The sequence below is a fragment of the Hemiscyllium ocellatum genome, chromosome 2 (assembly GCF_020745735.1).
Source record: "Hemiscyllium ocellatum isolate sHemOce1 chromosome 2, sHemOce1.pat.X.cur, whole genome shotgun sequence".
NCBI lineage: Eukaryota > Metazoa > Chordata > Chondrichthyes > Orectolobiformes > Hemiscylliidae > Hemiscyllium > Hemiscyllium ocellatum.
The window spans coordinates 20,620,797-20,644,151 of record NC_083402.1 but is presented as its reverse complement, the minus strand read 5'-3'; the positions used below and the strand labels follow the sequence as shown (position 1 = coordinate 20,644,151).

Genomic DNA, 23,355 nt, shown 5'->3' with positions numbered 1-23,355 from the left:
CCCTTGAGGTGTGAGATAATAAGTCCAAACAGATTGATTTAAATAATTATAGGAAAAAGGAAGTTGTGTAGTCATGTGTGTCAGAGACACCGAGGAGAGACAGAAAGCAGAGAAACAGAACACTGTTTCTAGTAAATATCTCAGATATGATACATTCATGAAGACCTGAGAAGTTCATGAATATCAAAGATCATAAATTCAGTGGAGAAGTTTCAATCCGCCCATTCAACAAAGTAATTAAGCCAATTTTATGTGGGGTTGGAAGTTCAAAAATGTTTCCCAGCTTTGCATCATGTGACATTATTGAATAATTAATTGTTATGTAAACAGCAGCGGAAATGCTCAGTCATATTTTTTTCCTGCATCTAACCAAACCCATGTCAGCAATGAAATTATACTGATTTTCCATCACAAAATGGTTTGAGTTATTTCAATGAATTCAGACATGAGGCAACTGTGTTGTATGGGCTGCAAAGAAATGATTCTCATTAATGTTATTAGTAGCTGAAGGTGTACTCACTAACTAACATGTATCATCTTGGTCTATAAAACATTCAGGATGCTGTTTCACATGCTTTTTAACCCTGAATAAATTAAATTTTAAAGATGCTGTCTCACATGCCTTTTAACCCTAAATAAAATAGCTTTAGGAAACCTACTAGAGCAGCAAGTTGAGAACAGCCAGAATGAAGATAACCATAATCCATAAGAAATAGAAACAGGAGTAGGCCATTCAACTCCTCATATGATCTGACATTCCTCATATCCATAGACTTTGGTATTCTCCATAACTCTTGATTCCCCTACTGATCAAGAATCTAATTTTTTAAAATGCACACGGACTCTGTACCACAGCTCTCTGTGGCAAGGAATCCGAAAGACATAAAACCCTCTGAGAGAAGAACTTCCTTCTCATTTCAGTGTTAAACTGGCATCCCTTTATTCTAAAACTATGCTCTCTGCTCCTAGACTCTCCCCTGAGGGGAAATAGGATTTTCCTTGTCAAGTCCCTTAAGAATTCTATCTGTTTCAATTAAGTCACGTCTCACTCTTCTAAACTTTAGTGAGGAGAGTCACATGCTGTTTAACCTTAGTTATTAAGACAATCCCCCCCCCCCATAATGAGAATTACCCGAGTGACCCTCCTCTGACGTGTCCAGTGAAATAATAATCTCATAGTGAGATCGTACTGTTCTAAATGTCTGTGATGGATTTTTACTGATAAAGTACACTACTATCCTCCAGACTAATTCTCTGGAATTTGTGCTTTATCAGGAGTCTGTAGTTGAAGTATTGAGAGCTCTGTTGTTTATAGTTTGCTTGGAGAGTCTTTCTGTTAAAATTAGATTCCAGGCTGTTTGCTGAAGTGTACTGCTGAAATCTATTCTGTTTGCTGTGATATGGATCATTTGCTCTGCATCCTGCACTAAGTTCTGCCCAAAACCCACCCCACGAGCTGACACAGTGATGTTAGTAAAACCTCTGGTAGAAACAGGCCATTTGGGTCAACCAAAGATTTATGCTTTGTTATGCTCAAGTCATTTTTAAATCTTTCCCCTCTCATCTTAAGTCTATGCCCTCTAGTTTTAGATTCCTCTACCCTGCGCTATTCATTTTATGTGCTGAAAATGTGTTGCTGGAAAAGCGCAGCAGGTCAGGCAGCATCCAAGGAACAGGGAATTCGACGTGTCGGGCATAAGCCCTTCTCCAGCATCTGCAGACCTCACTTTCTCCTATTCGTTTTATGTATATACCACTCGTGATTTTATAAACCTCTTAAGGTCACCCCACAGCCTCCGACAGTCCAGGGGAAAAAATTCCCAGCCTAACCAGCTTCTCCTTATAGTGCAACTCTTCCAAACTTCATAAATCATTGTAATTCCTTTTTGCACTCTTTTCGGTTTAACACCATCCTTCCTGTGCCAGGGTAATTAGACTGTATGCAGTACTCCAAATATGGCCTTACCATTGTGCCATATGGCCTTACCATGTTACCAGTTGTATTCAGAGCTCTGATGAAGGTCTTCTTCACTAACCTGTCTACGTGTGACACTACTATCAAGGAACTATGTACCTTCACCTCAGGTCTCTGTATTTAACAGTTTCAATGAGAGAATGGAAACCTTTTGTTTGTTTTATGGCTGAGCAGATGGGAGTTAACAAAGCAACAGTTGGGTGGCCATAGATTCTATAGAAACAGTCTCTTTGGTCCAACTTGTCCACGCTGACCAAGTTTCCCAAACTAAATTAGTCCCATTTGCCTGCCTTTGGTCCATATCTGTCTAAACCATTCCTATTCATTTCCCTATCTGAATATCTTTTAAATGTTTCAACTGTACCCACTGCCTAAGGAAAAGACTTTTGCTATACACCTTATCTATGCCCCTCGTGATTTTATAAACCTCTATGAGGTTGCTCTCATCCTTCCACGCTCCAAACTACCCAGCCTTTCTGTTTAACTCAATTGCTCCAGTCCCAGCAAAATCCTGTTCAATCTTTTCTGAACCCAATTTAATCACATCCTTTCTACAGTTACCTGTTCAATTCAAGACTGAAGAACAGAGCACTATTGTGTAAATTGGTGATTCAGAGATTACCAGCATGACTCCCTGGAATTAATCAGACTGAGAAAAGCTGTGTGCAGTGATACTTTTCCATGGAGAGCAGAATATGGGCAGCCCTCTTTGCTCTTCTGTACAATCTTTTAACTATCAGTAAGGTTGTCAAATTACCCTAAGCCATCTGTTTATAGAGTCATAGAGGCATACAGCACAGAAACAGATCCTCTGGTCCAACCAGTCCACACCAATTATGTTCCCAAACTAAGCTAGTCCCACTTCCTGCATTTAGCCCATATCCCTCCAAACCTTTTCTATCCATGAACTTATCCAAATGTCTTTTAAATGTTATAACTGTACCAGCATCCACCATTTTGTCTGGCAGTTCATTCAACATACTAACCACTCTCTGTAAAAGAGTTGCCCGTCATATCCTTTTTAAATATGTTTCCTCTCTTTTAAAAAATATGCCCACCAGTTTTGAACTCCCCCAACCCCTGGGAAAAGATCCTTGTCATTCACTTTTATCCAAGCCTCTCAAGATTTTATAAACCTCAATAATATATAAGTGAGGAGAAAATGAATTGGCTTCATCCTCCATAAATGCCTATTGAGTTTCCTTTGCTCCCTTCCCTCCATCCTCTTGAATTACTAATCTACTCGAATCTCTCTCTCCTGCCTACAGTTATAGGATTGGTCATCATCACCCATTTAGACTCTCACATGTCTTGTTGACTCATGTTTGAATCCTTCTCATAGGTTCTTGATCTACATGGAGTGCCAAAATGACCTTGATCAACATCAGCAGTTTGTGACTGTGAACAGAGTATGCTTATCTGTCTTATCCTTCTGACTATCATTATGACAGTCAATAGAGTTGGCTAGATCACATCACTCCAGTGTCTCTTTTGTAATGTGCATCTTCATCAATCAATCTTCTGTTTTCATTTCTCTCTGTCCTACTGCAGCCAGCACACCTTCAGAGAAGGCTTTTCCTTTCTGCCCTTGTACACTAGTCTCAGCAATTTCCCATGCTAGCACAGTTATCCCTCTCCCATTCCCTATCTAAATCCTCTCCCTTGATTATTCATTTGTGAGGGGTCAGTTTCTATGAGCAGAGTGAAACATAGCATTCAGATCAACTCAATCATGAGAGAAGTTGCCAAGCAGCCTCCTGGTGTCTGGAAGCTCTCCCAGGATTAAGTTGGATGTTTGGAGTGGGAGATCAGTGAGGCTAATTGATGGGCCAATTAACACCAATTACTTTGAACCTCATGGATTTTTGTGGTGGCTCAGGCCTTAATTGGGAATTCCATTAGCTTTCCATTCTGCATTTCTAACCAATCTCTAAATACAGATAATTGTCCTGAATGTTTTATTGAATTGATTGGTGATTTTGCTGTACTTGTAGCTCTTAGTTTAAGACTATCCCGGGAATCACTGGGGATGAGGATGTTTGGGGTTCAGTAGCAATATTGATGGAAGAACCACAAGATTAGGAATGGAATTTGGGATTGGGACGCAATTCTTGTGTGTGGAAAATTAGTGCAAACAGCTCCTGCCTGAATTTCCTGCAATAAAAAAAACATATGACTCATTTGGTTTCTGTGCCAGCAAAATGCAGAATAAATTAATCCCTATGATCGAGCTAAGCAGGCTGTTGCTAATTCAGTGTAGCTGTTGTAATATCTGCACAAGCAATGGAGATGTGAATATCAGTAGTTTTGAGGTAAAGATGAGAAAAATTGAGAAGGGAAAATCTCTCTGATTGTTCATTCTTTCATTTTGAAGGCAGCCTGCAATTTTATCTTTTGCTGTCCCTACAGTAACTACTTTCAAAGCTGTTGTAATCTACAGATGAAACTAATATTGTTGATTCGAGAAACAATAGACTGATGGATCATCTCTTTCTTTTGGAAATGGCCCTATGTTTATTCTATTCCCGATCGTTGATCTTGGTTCAAACAAAAGCAGAAATTGCTGCGGAAACTCAGCAGATCAGGCAGTATCTGTGGAGAGAGAAAACAGAGTTAATATTTCAAGTTCAGTGACCCTTCTTCAGAACTGATGTTGGCTGGTGTCAAGACTCTCCATGCTCTCACCCTTCCTCACTTCCTCCAGTCCCATAACTCTCCAACACCGGTATGCTCCTAAAACCCTTTCCCATTAATCACTGCAGAGTTATCGCTCAGTTAATTAGTCCAAGTTAAATCCAGTTGCAGAGACTCCAAGTTCTGAAATTTCTTCTCGATACCTCTTTGACTGTCAACCTCTCTGTTATTGAATTATTTCCTATATTTTCACTACTAAATAATCTGGACTTGTTGGTTTTTGGATCTATGTGTTTATAGGTCATAGCAAAAATACGAGCTGTGTAGGAACCACATTTTTAAAAAATAGCATTTGCTGAGTATTGGTCTCAGGCCTTTTCAATTGCATGTTCGTTACATCGTATTGGTCTGTGGATTAATAGGGACCGGCAGTGGCACATTTGCTTTAGTTAGTACTGAGTACCTTTTTTCTGAAGTTATTTAAGGCTATTTTGTAGTGCCGTTGGAAATGCAAACGTCATGTTCTCCATAGCTCTTTCTGTGGTAATACAATTAAATCCTGCTGGCTCAACAGATGGGCTACATCTTCCTGCTATCACTGTAATAACCAGAGACCTTTCCTGCTGCTGCTCAGCTTTTCTCTGCTACTGTTAACCAGCTGCAGGCACAGTGGTTCACACTGGCATCAATTCACCTATCTCATGGGAATTTGCCAAAAGTAAAGGAGTTTCTTTTGGATGAGAGCAGTAACTGGTTGTATTGCAGCCACTTCCATTTCCTGCTGGAAACGTATAACATTGATTAGCTTCAATTCCAACGTAATGCAGATGATAATCAATGACAACTTGCATTTAGGTTGCACCTCTAGCGTAGCAAAATGCTTTTCTTATTCTACATGATTTGTTTTCAAACAAAATGTCACATAAGGAGGCAGGTGATACCTCATGTGGTTGAAAATGTAGCAAATAATTCAATAAGAGAGAGGTCGACAGTCTTCGGAAAGAAATTCCAGAACTCAGAGTGTCTACAACTGGATTTAATTTGGACCAATTGACTGAATGATATCTTTGCAGTGATTGATAGAAAACGGGCCACTGATTTAGGAACGTACCGGTGTTGGAGAGTTATACGACTTGAGAAAGTGAGGAAGGGTGAGATCGCAAGGAGATTTGAACACAAGGGATGAGATTTCAGGGAATAATGTCCAGGTGCTATCTGATCAAGAGTGAATGTAGATTAGTGAGCACAGGAATAACGATAACATTCTCTAACTTTATGTTACCAGATGGGAAGTTGACAGGGAAGAATGGGACATAGAGCCTGGCCTAATGAATGACTTGGGGTTGGGAGATTAATAGTGTCATGGCTGCATTCCACAATAACTTTAGATTATATTCCCTACTCTATGGAAACAGGCCCTTCGACCCAACAAGTCCACACTGACCCTCCGAAGAGTAACCCACCCAGACCCATTTCTCTGCATCTATCCTATACTAACACTATGGACAATTTAGCATGGCCAATTCACCTGACCAGCACATCTTTGGATTGTGGGAGGAAACCCATGCAGACACATGGAGAATGTGCAAACTCCACACAGACATTCGCCTGAGGTGGGAATCAAACCCAGGTCCCCAGTACTGTGAGGCAGCAGCACTAACCATTGAGCTATCACCAGTGGGTAACCAGCAGGAGCAACATCATTAATGGTCATTTACATTGTTTATCTGCCAATCTGTGAGTTAGCCACTGAAAAATCTTTCAGTTTGGAATGTACTAACTTGTAGTCTGCTGGAGATAGGTTCAACTGAGGCATTCTAGAAGGTAGTGAATGGTTATTTAATTGGAAATAATATTTGCAGCAATTCGGCCTTGTGACTGAGTCCTAACCGCCTTTGATCTTCATCTGCCTTTGAACAGTCACCACAGGAGTAGGAATGCAAGCTCCTGATCTATGTGTCGATACACAACTTTTCCTCTCCCATCCCAAGAAGTTGAGCTCAGAAAAGACGAATATTTTTACAGAGCTGATGAACTGAAGCTGGTTGAATTCTGACCAAGAGCCACAGGGCTCAAAACGTTAACTCTGCTTTCTCCCCATGGATGCTGCCAGACCTGCTGAGTTTCTCCAGCATTTTCTGTTTTGACAAGTTATCCACCTTTGAATCTTTGAGTCACACTATTTTAATGATGAGGCAAAGCAATGGCAAAGGAGAATGAAACAAATCTGCTATGGAAAAATATACCCATCATGCATTTTAAGATGGTAGAGGTGCAACCTGATTGCAAGTTGTTTTTGTGTTAATCATTAAACTGCAGGCACAGATGTCACTAATTCAAAATCCTGAACTCTAAACTTAATTAAGTATGTCAATCATACAGTCGGTATCACATTACACTTCAAACGTATTTCAGATTGAAAGCAATTTGTATTATCCTGAGGTGTGAAAGGTGTAAGCATTCCTTTATCCATCGAACCATTGATATTTAATTTTTGTTCTCTTTAAATGCTTCTACCATGATTAATAGGAATTGTTAATGAAAAGAAACTGCTACTTTAATCATTGTTGCCTCTGCCCCTATTCACAATTCCTATCCAAAACTTTATTCAGGTGTATCCATAGGAACACGGTTAGGCCCCATGGGCACCATCAGAAGACAAAACAAGCTTCAATTTAATATTACTTTCCATGATAATTACTTATTATATTTTTAAATAAGTGCAACAACAACTTGCATTGTATAAAATATTTAACAGGTCAGGAGAAAATGTCAAGCAAAGTTTGAAGGCAAGCCATAATAAGAGATATTTGTGATACATGTTATCCAGAGTGTGTAAAAGGAAGAAAGTAAGATGGAGTAGGCTATAGGGAGGAGAATCCAAGCTTAGGGTTTAATCATCTTCCCTTAATGTGCATCAAGTGATAGCTACTTAGCATTACTTAGTATTGTTGCAGTGATCACTGTGATAGTGATGACATGTTTGAGTGACTAACTGTTGGACATGGAACAAATCTTAATTTGGATTCTTACCCCACCCCCCTCGTGGCAACTCCTATTATGAATTGGTTAAAGTAAGGCACACCATTGTGATGCTACAGTGCTTCATAGTGAAAGGGAGGATAGGACTCGACAGAAGTAGTCGAGCATGCTTCAAGTATCCACTAAGAAAATGACTAATAGTCAAAAGTATATAAAGCATTTGTATCAAAATCCTTATCAAGAAACATTTCTGAGTTTCAACCTCCTTATTTAATGATCAACTACTGTGCTGCAATTTTGATTTTTATAATCTTGCTGGTAATGTTTTGATAGCTGAAAATGTGTTGCTGGAAAAGCGCAGCAGATCAGGTAGCATCCAAGGAGCAGGAGAATCAACATTTCGGGCATGAGCCCATCTTTAGGGCTCTTCTTCACTTTCTCCTAGGTAATGTTTTGATAACATTGGAGCAAATAGAAAGTTATAAATGCCAGCAATTAATGTGGTGCATTATTAACTGAAACTTCCTTATCTCTATTACCATTGCAGTAAAGTGGAAGACCTACAGTATTGTTAGAATGAGAGGCAGGAAAAATAATCTTTGTATTATTTGTCCTGCGGCTAAATATGGCTCAGTGAAGTGCACACTTGCCAATAGCTAGCAGTTCCTGAGTTCACATTCTTCAAAATCTAGGTTAACATGCTGGGAGAATTGTGGTTTTATCATTTGAATAAGAGTTCCTACCCACCCATACAGGTGAATGTACAAGTTCATTGTATAACATCCTGCAGTAATATCTAACAAAGGGAAGGGAAGGAAGTCAGCGTCTGCCATCCTCACCAGGCCTACATGTGACTCCAAACCCACAGCAATGTGGTTGACTTTCAACTGTCCTCTGAAATGGCCTAGCAAGCCACCCAGCTCAAGAACAGTTAGGCATGGAGAAGAAATGCTGACCAGCTAGCAATGCCCATACGCTATGAGTGAATTTAAAAAAAATGCAACATTAACTATGCTTCAAAAATCACTTCATTAACTGTAAGGCAGTGTGAATTCATGAAGATACTGTTCATTTGTTTGTAAACTGATTATTCTAATAGAAAATGGTGCGAGCATAACACAGCAACAGGCCATTAGTACTAAGATCTGGGCCAAAGATTACAACCCCTTCTGTAGATATCTCTATGACTAGAATTAAGCTCAACTGAATGCATTAAGTGGTAAACAGCAAAAGGGTCAGGAGATTGTGTGACCCCCTTAAGCCTAATGGCTGGCATAATGGGGGCTTAGGAACTTCAGCCACCACTGAGTGAGTTGGAGAAGACCTGCTGTGTGCATCGACTCATGAAATGTTCAGGTTGCTGGTCTGATCATACTCTTTGAAAAACATTTTTACAAGAAAGGATATGCCTTCCTGTAGCCCAATTAGTAGAAAATTGCTTTCCGTATTTATTAGCCTCATGTGCATATTTAACTGAACCAAGAATGATTGGGTCAACAGTTTCACTAGTCATTATGTATGCACACTTCTACCCATGCTGTTCTCAGCAACCAGGTTTATGTTAGGAATCTTGAGTCATGTTTTCCCTTCAGCAAGCTGTAGGGATATAAAACTAAAGCTTTGATCCCCTGGTTTAGAACAATAAGCCCTTTGTTCTTTCACCCAGCCTTTAATACAAGGTTAAAATTGAAGTACAGTGTTACGGGTCAGTGTGAATGAATTGCTTGTGAGCTCATAGCACATTCTAGAGAGTCACAACAAGGTGCATTGATCTTGCTTGCAACCTTCAGTTATGATCAGGAATCAATAATATTCCATTCAGTTCTGGGTGTCACACTTGTGTTGGCTGGTGGCCATTAATTCAAGGAGGTTGAATTGTCAATTCAAAGTCTACTCAAGGTTATGAGTTTCTGCCATGGCTCTTCACACAACTAAATTTTGATGCTTAGATGTTTGAGCTTGTGGGGCAAGATGGACAGTGGGTTCCCGACAGCAGAATTTGCTTCCTGTTCCTTCTTTCTTAGCCACTACTCTATCTCATCATTAAGGTGGTGTGACTCAAAGGTGGCTAACTTATCAAAACAGAAAATGCTGGAGAAACGCAGCAGGTCTGGCCGCATCTTGAAAGAGAAAAACAGAGTTAATGTTTTCAGTCAGGCAAGCCTTTGTTCAGAATGAATGATAAGAGCAGCAAATGCATTGGACCGCCATTCTTTACAACCTCCCTCCAAGACCACATACCATTCAGACTTAGAAATATATCACAATTTCTTCAGTGTTGTTGAGGCAAAAACATGGAATTAACAGCATTGTGGGTGTACCCAGAGTGGAATTAAACAGTTGTGTCTCGTAATTTCCTCCCTCACTTCCCACACAACCTGGGATACAACTCATCTGGACCTGGAGATATGTGTAATTGTAAGTCTGCCAAAACCTCCAATATCTCCTCACTTCCCGTGTGAATCTGTTCAAGAACCTCACAGTCTTGTTCCTCAAATTCAGGACCTATATTGTCCTTCCCCTGAATGGAGGCAGAGTGATTTAATACCAAAGAATGTGGCAGCTATTAAAGACAGATTACCATTACCATTACGTTAGTTAGCAATGAGCAATAAATGTTGGCCTAGCTAGCATTGCTAAAGGCCACACAAATGGATGCTGTCAACATTCTGACCAATCATGAACAGGCTCCTCCTAATCATTATAGTCAATGCTTCAAGGAGAGCTCCAGAGTGTCTTTATAGAGTTTCTTTGTCTCTCCACACCCCGCTCCCCCCACCCCCCCCAGCCAAAGATTCAACATTTGAGTTTGAAAGAAACCAAGGGGAGATAATTTATGGCTACCTAGATACAAAGGAGTTTTGCCTGAATGCTTGGGGAGTTGACTGCAAGAGGGACACTAGCGGTTCAATCGAGAGGATGCAGTAGAGTCATTAGAGAGACAGAGTTACAGAATCACACAGTCTTACAACACAAAAGAGGCCCTTCAGCCCATTAAGTCTATGTCAACCTATTTACACTATTCCTACATTTCATCAGTTTACCAACTTGGTCTGAACGCTATGACGTTTCAAGAGGTCATCCATGTAACCTTTAAAGGTCGTGATGTTTCCTATCTCTGCTGCCTTCCCAGGTAGTGTATTTCAGATTCCCACTGCCCTCTGAGTTAAAAAGGTTTTCCTCAAATCCCCTTTCAATCTCTTGTTCTTCACCTTAAAATTATGCCCCCTAGTTTTTGCCCTTTCAGCTAAAGGGAACAGTTACTTCACAACCACCTTATCAACACTCCTCATTATCGTATGCACCTCGATCAGGTCTCCTGTCAGCCTTCTCCATTTTGAAGAGAACCACCTGAGCTTATCCAGCCTCTCTGCATAGCTGATGTCTTCCATCCTCAGCCACATCCTGAGGATTCTCCTCTCACCACTGTCAGTGCAACCTCATAATTCCCATAGTACAGTGCAGAGAACTGCTTACAGTACTATGGCCTAACCAAAGTCGTGTACAGACTCACATAATCTCCTTGCTCTTCTAATCTGTGCCGTGACTGATGAAGGTAAATGTCTGAATGAATTCTGATTTACCCTATGAGTCTTCAGGGCTTTGTAGACAACACCACAAGACCTATCTGTTCTTCTGAGCTTCCCGGTGTCCCCCGATTTATTGAAAACTCACTTGCCTAATGTTGTGTTCAAAAGTGCAATGCTTCGCACTTTTCAGGGTTTATTTCAATCTATTACTGATCTGCCATCTGACCAGCTAGGTCCATCCCTTCCTATAATTGAAGACTTTCCACTCTGTCAACCATTTGGCCAATCTTCCTGTCAAACTTATTTATCATTCCCCCCACATACTCACCTATAAATGTTTGTTTATATTACCAACGAGAAGGGACCCAGCCCTGATTCCTATGGTAAACAACTGAACAGTAGCCTGTAGTCACACAAATAGTTTTCTACAACCACCCTCTGTCTCCTATCACTAAACCAATTTTGGATCCATCTTGCCAAGTTACCATGTACTTTTACATTTAAAAAAAAATCAGTGTCAAAGGTTTTACTGAAATCTGTATGAACAACATTAATGCACTATGCTCATCTACAAACGATCATCTCCTCAAAAATCCAACCAAGTTTATTAGACATAACCTCCCTCTGTCAAAGCCATGCTGACTATTCCTGGTCAAACCTTGTCTGTCCAAGTGGAATTTAATTCTCTCCTTCAGTAGTTTCCCTACTACTGATGTGAGACTCACTGACCTGTAATTCCCTGGTTTATCCCTACCATCCTCCTTGAAAAGTTATCTTCCAGTTCTTGACACTTGTGCCAGAGAGGAATTAGATGTTTGAGTCTGGTATTTTCCTCTCTTGCCTCCCCCAGCAGCCTGGGATAACTCTGGCCCTAGGGATAAAGCACTCTCGTAAACATGCCAAAACCTCCAATATTTCCTCACTCCCTATATCAGATTGTTCAAGAACATCCCAGCCCTGCCCCCAAAATTCTGTATCTATATCCTTCTTCTCCTGAGTGAAGAGAGAAATGAAGTACCAATGTCCTCTGGCTAGATGCACAGATTGCTGCCTTGGCCCTGAATGACCTGTATTTGTTCCCTGGTTATCCTCTATAATTTACTTACAGAATACCTTGTGATTCTCCCTAACATTACCTACCAGCGTTTCTTCACACACCCTCTTTGCTCTCCTAATTGTTTTTAGGTCCCCCTCCACTGCCACTCATTCTATACTCTACATTGCAGATTGAATTTCTCTATGTGACACAGTTCAAGCCTCTCAGGTGTACATGAGAGTTTTGAAGACCATTGCTCAGCATATTACCTTTGTTGACTTGTCAAGGTCTTTGTTGTCAAACTGTCACTGCCATAGCTTGTGGAAGGCCAAGGTGGCTCAGTTGATCCCATGTTGAATCCCATTGTCAACAGTGGCCTTTTGAGAGAGGTAGCTGTCAAGATATGGGAATCACAATCCCTGCAGTGAAGAAAGAGGCCATTTAGCTTATGGAGTCTGTACTGACCCTCCAAAGAGCATCCCACCCACACACATACTCCCATCCAATCCCTATAACCCTAGATTTGCCATTAATAATTCACCTAACCTGCACATCGTTACATTGTACGAGGAAACCAAAGCACCCAGAGGAAACCCACACAGAAACAGAAAGAATGTGTAAACTCTACACAAACAAACAGTCACTCAAGGCTGGAATTGAACATGGATCTCCAGCACTGTAAGGCAGCTGTGCTAACCACAGAGCCACCATGCTGCCCATCAGGAAGTGTTAATATTTCAGAAAATACTAGAATATCTTCTTCAACATGTGCAGGAGGTTGAATATTTGACTGACCATGGCTGGAAGTATGTATTAAAGTGGACCAGACTTGACCCTCTGCAAATAGAGAGCTAGCCTGGACCTTCACTTTTATCTTATTTAAAGGCAAGTGTAAGGTGCTGTGTTCAAGATGTAATTCAATTGGTTACACTACTCTGCTTTAAGCAAGACTGTTAAAATACAAACAAAAGAAGAATTGGTCTAGCTGAAACTCGTTGGAAAACTTGACAGATTAATAGATCATATAACTACTAAACAGCTACTGATCCAAATTAAGCCCCAAAGCACAATCTTGGCAAAGGCAGATTCATTACAATAGATTGTCTCACATGCAATGTTTCTCCAGTCCAGGAGGAAAGAACATCAAGAGAAAATTCTGACAGAGAAAAATGAAGCATTTTGCTATAGCAGACAGATATTTATGGCAGCTTCAAAACCCTAACAAACATTGAAAACTAAACAAAAACCCTAATTTTGTGGGACTTTGACTCCACCCATTCACACTGCTTCTGTTGTCCACTTTAATAAAAAACCCAAAGCCTCACAAATTGTTTATTGACTCGGAACAGGCCACTTGTCACCTCTGTCTCTACATCTCTTCATTTCAAAAAAAGATAAAATACCCCTCATAAAGCCTTGGTATTATCAAAATATAAAATTTGCTTTGTCAAACTTCAATGACAGGGCTGAGTTACATGAAGGTAGAATTTTAAAAGAAAATGTTCGCAGGACATAGCAGTGCTGACTGCATCAAGATTTATTGTCCATCTTTCATTAACCTTGAGAAGGTGCTGGCAATCTGCCGCCTTGAACAGCTGCTAAAGTCCTTGGGCTCCAGATACAGTCACAGTTTCATTGGGAAGGGAGTTACAGGATTTTGACTCAGTAACAATGAAGAAATCTGGATGATGTGTGGCTTGCAGGGGAGGTTGTAGGTAATGGTGGTACAACACATCTACTGCCCTTGTCCTTCCATGTGGTGGAATTTGCTGCCTCACAGCGACAGGGACCCAGATTTGATCCCAGCCTCGGGTGACTCTCTGCGGGGAGTGTGTACTTTCTCCCTGTGTCTGTGTGGGTTTCCTCCGGATGCCCTGGTATCCTCCACAATCCAAAGGTGAGCAGTTCAGGTGAGTTGGCCTTGCTATATTGCCCCACAGTGTTAGGTGCATTAGTCAGAGGGAAATGGGTTACTCTTCGGAGGGTTGGTGTAGACTTGGGCAGACGGGCCTGTTTCCACACTGTAGGTAATGTAATCTAATCTGGTTGGAGAGATTGAGAACAGCTTAGTTTTGCTAGAACAGTGATTGAAGTGACAGATTTTCAAATTAGATGGTAGTTAATATTGAGACTAGCAGTTGATATTTGCACCACAAATTAGTAAAGATGAGAAGACATTAGAGATGGTGCAGAAAAGGTTCACAAAATATTTTTGGGGATGGGGGACTTCAGTGGAGAAGTGAGAGCAGTTAGAACTCATCTTCAAGAAGAACTGGTTGTAAGGATATTTGATAGATGTATTCAATACCACGAGGGGTTTGGACAAATGGGTTGGGCAGAACTTGTCTCTGTTGGCAGCCTGATTAGGAACTAAAAGCCACCAATTTGAAATGTTTGACAAAATAGGCAATAGCAACAGGAGGATAAATTCTTTTTATGAAGTGATTGGTTGGATCTGGAATGTACTGCCTGAGTGTGTGGTGGGGATTCATGCAATTGTTCAGGTATTGGGTGTTGTCAATGAAAAGGAAAGTAGAAAAGCTGATGGGGTATGAAAAGCCAAACTCCTGCCACGTGATGTTAAGAGGTTAGATTGAACAATCGCAAAATTGTTTCCATTTGATACAATCTCTCTCCACAGTTTGAAAATGCAGACAAACGAAACATGGATATTCAAATGCGATACACTCAGAGCTCCGTCAGGTGGGAATAAGGCGGAGAAAATTGATTTCACAACAATTTCTCCACAGATAATGTTTTGAGGAAGTCAGCTTTCTGATCTTTAGAGATGATTTGACATCATTTTGCAAATCAGCAAAACAATAACCTGCTTGGATAACTCTGTTTAAGGGTAGATGACAGAGTAGGCTTCAGGAAGTATTGCTCTGCTCAAAGGATGATCAACAGCTAGCACAGTTTAGGCTAAGACAATCATTCATTTAAGCAGCAGTTGCATATTGTAATTGGAAAACAGTAGAACTGCCATTCTGGAAGGATGTGAGAGCTATAAGCATATAGCCTGAACAAATGAAATATGGTTTCTATGCAAAATTTCACCAAAGCTACACTAAAATGGTTCTATTAAAACAAGCACAAGCAAATACCTCAATCTAATATCAATCAATTGTTTTGCCATGATGCTATTCAATTTCATATTTGATTTGCATCTACCTGGGGACAGCATGATGGCTCAGTGGTTAGCACTGCTGCCTCATAGCACCAAGGTACCAGGTTTGATTCCAGCCTTGGGCAACTGTCTGTGTGGAGTGTCCACATTCTCCCTGTCTGTGTGGGTTTCCTCCCACAGTCTAAAGGTGTGCAAGCCAGGTGAATTGGCTGTGCTAAGTTGCCCATAGTGTTAGGTGCATTAGTCAGAGGGAAGTGGGTTACTCTTCAGAGGGTCGGTGTGGACTCGTTGGGCCGAAGGGCCTGTTTCCACACTGTAGGGAATCTAATCTACACAAATTATTTCATCAGGGTGCCCTATCACCTTTAGCATTGAACATATATACTAATTAATGTTAGAAGAAATTCTTCTTTAAATGCAAATTGCTGTTTATTTATTCTTCAGCTGTGGCTAGTGTTGTAAAGGTCAGTGTTGAATGCCTGTGACGAGATGCTACCGGTCTTTTCTTGCACTGATAGTGCCACCATGATATTATTTTCTTCTGAAATAGAAGATAAGCGAATTATTGGACAGGATCTTAATGGCTGTGAGTCTGTGAATTGAACACGATTGGCCGATTGATGTGAACAAGGTTCGACAGTTTCTTAGACATTTTAGTTCTATCTTTGCTGGAAAACAATTAACCCCTCCAACCCTGAGCACCTTGTGTTTCAGTACATGAGAAAACCTAATTACAACCTACAAACAAACATGGACAAAAAGAGCTAACCTCCAGAAGTGATGTGAGGTGAGAATGACTGCCCTTGACATCAAGGTTACACAAAATCAAGGTTAAAAATCGCACAACACCAGGTTATAGTCCAATGGTTTGTTTGGAATCACTAGCTTTTAAAGTGCTACTTCTTCATCAGGACCTGCATCACCCTGATGAATCATTTGATGAAGAAGCAGCGCTTCGAAAGCTAGTGTTTCCAAATAAACCTGTTGGACTATAACTTGATGTTGTGTGATTTATAACTTTTTCCACCCCAGTCCAATACTGGCGTCTCCAAATCAACACTTGATCAAGTATGGCACCAAGAAGTCCTGGCAAAACTGGATAAAACGGATATCAGAGGGAAAGCTCTTCAATGGTTGGAGTCATATCTAGAAGGCGGTTGTGTTTGTGAACATCAATCTTCTCAGCCCCAAGACATCACTGAAGGTGTTCCTCAAGATAGTGTCCAAACATCAACTATCTTCAGCTGCTTCAACAACAATCTTTTCTTCACCATGAGTTTAGAATGGGGACATTCGCTGAGGGTAACATAATGTTGACTCACGGCTTCTCAGATACTGAAACAATCCAAAATGCAACAAGACCTGGACAACATTCACATTTTGGCTGATAAAAAGCAATTAGCATTCATGCCACACATGTGCCAGGCAATGGCTATCTCCATCTGTGCTCCAACACACTCAAGAAGCTTGGCACCACCCAGGACAAATCAACTTGTTTGACACCCATCCACCAGCTTCAGCTTTCCTACCCTTCCTCCCTGACACACAGGTGCACTACAGTCAGCACTGCTCTGACAGCACCTCCAAACCCGGGACCTTTTCAACTTACAAGGACAAGGGCAGCAGATGCATGGGAACACCAATACTTACAAATTGCCCTCCAAGGCTCACATCTCGCTGACTTTTTATGCACTCATGGGATGTGGCCGTCACTTGCTGTGTCAACATTTATTGGCAATCGCTAGTTGTACTTGAGAGGCGGATAGTAAGCTGTCTTCTTAAGCTGCTGCAGCCCATATAGATCCACAATGCAGAGGGAATTCCAGCATTTTGACCCAATGGTATTGAAGGATCAGTAAAAGGTTTCTGTACCAGGATGCTTGGAGGACGACCTGTGGTGGCAGTGCTCCCATTTATCTGTTGCCCACGTCCTTCTGTGTGGAAATGGTCGTGTCTTTGGAAGTCATTGTTGAAGGAGCATTGGTGAATTTCTGCAGTGCATCTTATAGATAGTACACATTTCTATTACTGAGTGGCAGTGGCAGTGGCAGAAGGAGTGAATATTTGTGGATGTGTTGCCAGTCCAATGGGCTGCTTTGTCCTGAATGTTGTCAAGCTTCTTGAGTGTTGTTGGAGTTACACTCATCCAGTCAAGTGGAAAGTAATCTATCAGACTCCTGCCCTTTGCCTTTTCAATGGTGGATAGGCTTTTGTGAGTCAAGAGGTGAATCACTCAATGCAGTATTCCCAGCCTCTGACCTGGTCTCTGCAAGTCTACTTGAGTTTCTGGTCAATGGTTGATAGTGGAGGACTCAGTAATAGTTACACCACTGAATGTCAAGGGGCAGTGGTTAGACTGACTGTTGGTGGGGATGGTCATTGCCTGGCATTTGTATGCTGCAAATGTTACTTGCTACTTGCCAGGCCAAGCCTGGATGTTGTATTTGGACATGGATTGCTTCAGTGCTTGAAGCTTAATGAATGGTGCTGAACATTGTGCTGCAATGAATGAAAATTCTCAGAAAAAGGGAAGGTTGTTGACAAAGCAAACAAAGATGTTTGGCCCTAGGGCACTACCCTGAATCTGGAATATATAGAAACTTAGGTTCAGGTCTAAGCCATTTGGCCTATCAAGACAATTTCCACTAATGCCCAATGATCTGAGTGAAGAGACTGTTCCTCATCTCAGACCTATTTTTTTTATTCATTAACAGGATGAGGGCATCCCTGGTTAGGTCAGCAATTATTGCCCATCCATAATTGTCCAGAGGACAGTTGAGTTAACCACATTGCTGTGGGTCTGGAGTCACATGTAGGCCAGATCAGGTAAGGATGACAGTTCCTTCCCTGAAGAGCATTGGTGAACTAGATGAGTTCTTCCAACAAACAGTAATGAATTCATGGTCACCATTAGACTCTTAATTCCACATTTCAAAAAAAGGAATTGTATTCAACTTCCACCATCTGCCATGGCAGGATTTGAACGCAGGTCCACAGAACATTACCTAGGTCTCTGGATTAATAGCCCAGCAATAATATCAGTGGGCCTACTGTATACCATGAAACACATACCACCTTCCACCACTACCAAGCCAAGCAAAATATCTTGATGAAGGGCTTATGCCTGAAACATCGGCTCTCCTGCTCCTTGGATGCTTCCTCACCTGCTGTGCTTTTCCAGTGCCACACTTTTTGACTATGAATCTCCAGCATCTGCAGTCCCCACTTTCCCCCATGGAAAATATCAGCCCTGATATCAGTCTGTCCAGTCCTGTCAGAATTTAATGTGTTTAATGAGACTCCCTCTCATTATTCTAAATTCCATTGAATACAAGCCCAGATAACCTAAATTCTTCTTATACAACCATCTATCCTCCTAAGAATCAGTCGCAAACCTTGTCTTCACTCCCTCTATTGTAAGTATATCTTTTATTAGGTAAGGAGATGAAAACTGAACACAATAGACAATAGACAATAGGTGTAGGAGTAGGCCATTCAGCCCTTCAAGCCTGCACCACCATTCAATGTGATCATGGCTGATCATTCCTAATCAGTATCCTGTTCCTGCCTTATCTCCATAACCCTTGATTCCACTACCTTTGAGAGCTCTATCTAACTCTTTCTTAAATGAATCCAGAGACTGGGCCTCCACTGCCCTCTGGGGCAGAGCATCCCACACAGCCACCACTCTCTGGGTGAAGAAGTTTCTCCTCATCTCTGTTCTAAATGGTCTACCCCGTATTTTTAAGCTGTGTCCTCTGGTTCGGCACTCACCCATCAGTGGAAACATGTTTCCTGCTGCCAGAGTGTCCAATCCTTTCATAATCTTATACGTCTCAATCAGATCCCCTCTCAGTCTTCTAAACTCAAGGGTATACAACCCCAGTTGCTTCAGTCTTTCAGTGTAAGGTAATCCCTCCATTCCAGGAATTGACCTCCTGAACCTACGTTGCACTCCGTCAATAGCCAGAATGTCTTTCCTCAAATGTGGAGACCAGAACTGCACACAGTACTCCAGGTGTGGTCTCACCAGGGCCCTGCACAGCTGCAGAAGCACCTCTTTGCTTCTATACTCAATTCCTCTTGTTATGAAGGCCAGCATGCTATTAGCCTTCTTCACTACCTGCTGTACCTGCATGCTTGCCTTCATTGACTGGTGTACAAGAACACCCAGATCTCTCTGTACTGCCCCTTTATCTAAATTAATTCCATTGAGGTAGTAATCTGCCTTCCTGTTCTTGCCACCAAAGTGGATAACCATACATTTATCCACATTAAACTGCATCTGCCATGCATCTACCCACTCACCTAACTTGTCCAAATCACCCTGGAATCTCCTAACATCCTCATCACATTTCACCCTGCCACCCAGCTTTGTATCATCAGCAAATTTGCTAATGTTACTGCTGATATCATCTTCTATATCATTAACATATATTGTAAAATGCTGCGGTCCCAGCACGGATCCCTGCGGTACCCCACTGGTCACTGCCTGCCATTCCGAAATGGAGCCATTTATCACTACCCTTTGTTTCCTATCAGCCAACCAATTTTCAATCCAATCTAGTACATTGCCCCCAATACCATGCGTCCTAAGTTTACTCACTAACCTCCTATGTGGGACTTTATCAAAAGCTTTCTGAAAGTCCAGGTACTGGATCTCCCTCGTCCATCTTCAGAGTTACATCCTCAAAAAATTCAAGAAGATTAGTCAAGCACGATTTTCCCTTCATAAATCCATGCTGACTCTGTCCTATCCTGTTACTGCTATCCAGATGTGCCGTTATTTCATCTTTTTTAATAGACTCCAGCATCTTTCCCACCACTGAGATCAGAATAACTGGTCTATAATTTCCTGCTTTCTCTCTCCCACCTTTCTTAAAAGGTGGTATAACATTAGCCACTCTCCAATCCTCAGGAACCGATCCCGAATCTATCGAACTCTGGAAAATAATCACCAACGCATCCACAATTTCCAGAGCCACCTCCTTCAGTACCCTGGGATGTAAACCATCAAGCCCAGGAGACTTATCAACCTTCAGACCTAATAGTCTCTACAACACCAAATCCTGGCAAATATAAATTCCCTTAAGTTCAGGTCCTTCAGCCACTGTTACCTCAGGGAGATTGCTTGTGTCTTCTCCAGTGAACACAGATCTGAAGTACCCATTTAATTCTTCTGCCATTTCTTTGTTCCCCGTAATATATTCCCCTGTTTCTGTCTTCAAGGGCCCAATTTTAGTCCTAACCATTTTTTTTGCCTTGCACATACTTAAAAAAGCTTTTACTATCCCCCTTTATATTATTGGCCAGTACCTAATTTTTCCTCTGTGTCTTTCCTTCTTAGTAATCCTCTGTCTGTTTTCCCACTTATCTTTGCTATGTTATACTTTTTCTCTTTTAACTTTATATGTTTCTTAACTTCCCTCGTCAGCCATGGCTGCCCATGCGTCCTCCTGGGATCTTTCTTCCTTTTTGGAATGAACTGATCCTGCAACCTCTGCATTATACACAGAAATATCCGCCATTGTTCCTCCACAGTCATCCCTGATAAGGTATTGCACCATTGAACTTTGGCCAGCTCCTCCCTCATAGCTCCATAGTTCCCTTTCTTCAACAGATGTACTGTCACTTCCGACTGTACCCTCTCCCTCTCAAATTGCAGATTGAGGCTTAATGTATTATGGTCACTACTTCCCAATTTGAGGTCTCTGACCAATTCTGGTTCGTTACACAATACTAGATCCAGAATTGCCTTCTCCCTGGTCGGCTCCAGCATCAGCTGCTCTAAGAATCCATCTCTGAGGCTCTCCACAAAGTCTCTTTCTTGAGGTCCAAAATCATCCTGATTCTCTCAGTCTACCTGCATGTTGAAATCCCCATAACAACTGTAGTAACATCTTTACCACAGGCCAATTTCAGCTCCTGATTCAACTTACATCCGACATCCAGACTACTGTTTGGGGACCTGTAGGTGACTCCCAAGAAGGTCTTTTTACCCTTAGTATTTCGCAGCTCTATCCACACTGACTCTACATCCCCTGACTCTAGGTGCCCCCGCGCAAGGGACTGAATATGCTCCCTTACCAACAAGGCCACCCCACCCCCTCTGCCCGTCAGTCTGTCCTTACGATAGCACGTGTAGCCTTGAATATTCATTTCCCAGGCCCTGTCCACTTGAAGCAGCATCTCAGTCATCCCCACAATACTCTAGGTATGGCGTCTCTAAGGGCTGGACACCTGCAGTAAAACTTCCCAGTCTATCACCACTGAAATAATATTCTGCCATTCTGTTTTCCTACCAAAGTGGACAATTTCACATTTATCCATGTTATACTACATCTGCTATGTAATTGCACGTTTGCGCAACTTGTCTAAATAACCTTGATGCCTCTTCACCTTTCGAACTCCAACCGAGTTGTGTTATTGGTGAATTGAAAAATATCACACTCAGTTCTGATATCCAAATAAGTGACATTTACTGTGAATAGCTGGGGCTCAAGCACTCACTGTGATAACTGCTGGTCACCCTCCTCAAATACTCCTTTTGTTTCCTGCACGATGACCAATTCTCACTCCATGCCAGCATATTAATATCAATCTCATGTGTTTTGATTTTGCGCAATCATCTCATATTGACCTCATATTAACTCATATTGATCAACACATTGTGATCTCATTTTGTTTTCATCAAAAGCTTTGTAAAAATCTCGATATGCCACATTCACTAGTTCCCCCTCATCTATTCTACTAAGTCTGTCCTATAAAGACTCCAGTAAGCTGTATCAAGCACAATTCCCCTTCATAAATTCATGTTGACTTTTTGTCGTACAACATAGTATTTTTAAGTGTTCTGTTATAACATCCTCTTAAATAGACTCCAACATCTTCCCTCTTCCTGTTGTCAGGCTGTCTGGTCGATGATTGCTGATTTTCTTTGTTTTTTTTAAATAGTGGGGTTACTTTCACCACACTCCCATCTGCCAGGAATGTTCCAGAATTTTGTAGCACCATATCCACATTTTTTTTTTGCAAGTATTGATTTCCTTTAATTTCTCTTTCCCAAAAGATCTTTGCTTTCTGAGCACTTCCAGGATGTTGTGTCTTCTTCTGTGAAGAGAGCAGACATAGTTGTTTAATTGCTCTGCCAATTCCTTGTTCTCCACTGTCAATTGTCCCATTTCAGTTGTACACCCTATTCCATGTGGACATCTCGATCCTGCTCTAGAACCACTCTTTCATTGTCACTGGAGCAAAATCCTGGAATTCTCTTGAACGTTATTTTGAGTGTCCCTACTCACCAAACATTCTACTATAGAAAACATGTTGCTAACATAGAACATAGAACATAGAACATAGAAGGATACAGCGCAGTACAGGCCCTTCGGCCCTCGATGTTGCGCCGACCGAGTCCTACCTAACCTATACTAGCCCAATAACTTCCAAATGCCTATCCAATGCCCGCTTAAATGAACATAAAGAAGGAGAGTTCACCACTGATACGGGCAGGGCATTCCATGAACTCACAACCCGCTGTGTGAAGAATCTACCCCTAACATCTGTCCTATACCTACCACCCCTTAATTTAAAGCTATGTCCCCTAGTAACACCTGACTCCATTAGCGGTAAAAGGTTCTTAGTATCTACCCTATCTAAACCCCTAATCATCTTATACACTTCTATCAGATCTCCCCTAAACCTTCTCTTCTCCAATGAGAACAGCCCCAAGTGCCTCAGCCTTTCCTCATAAGATTTTCCTACCATTCCAGGCAACATCCTGGTAAACCTCCTCTGCACTCGTTCTAAAGCTTCCACATCCTTCCTATAGTATGGCGACCAAAACTGCACACAATACTCCAGATGAGGCCTCACCAGAGTCTTATACAACTGCAACATGACCTCAGGACTCCGGAACTCAATTCCTCTGCCAATAAAGCCCAGTACACCATATGCCTTCCTCACAGCACTATTTACCTGGGTGGCAACTTTCAGAGATCTGTGTACATAGACACCAAGATCCCTCTGCTCATCCACACTACCAAGTAGCCTACCATTAGCCCAGTAATCCATC

At 41.5% G+C, this 23,355-nt stretch overlaps 1 protein-coding gene and 1 long non-coding RNA gene across 2 annotated transcripts in view; one reads left to right on the top strand and one right to left on the bottom strand.

Annotated features, from left to right (window-relative positions):
* Nucleotides 1-23,355, top strand: part of gpm6ab (glycoprotein M6Ab) — a 237,787-nt gene that overhangs the window by 63,295 nt on the left and 151,137 nt on the right. The gene's annotated exons all lie outside the window — the stretch shown is intronic.
* LOC132826834 (uncharacterized) overlaps nt 4,466-23,355 on the bottom strand; it is a 30,975-nt gene continuing 12,085 nt past the window's right edge. Inside the window, exons 2-3 of the long non-coding RNA XR_009645920.1 lie at nt 12,427-12,576; nt 4,466-4,567 (exon numbers count right to left, since the gene is read on the bottom strand). This is a non-coding gene — a long non-coding RNA (uncharacterized LOC132826834). The remainder of the gene's footprint in view (nt 4,568-12,426; nt 12,577-23,355) is intronic.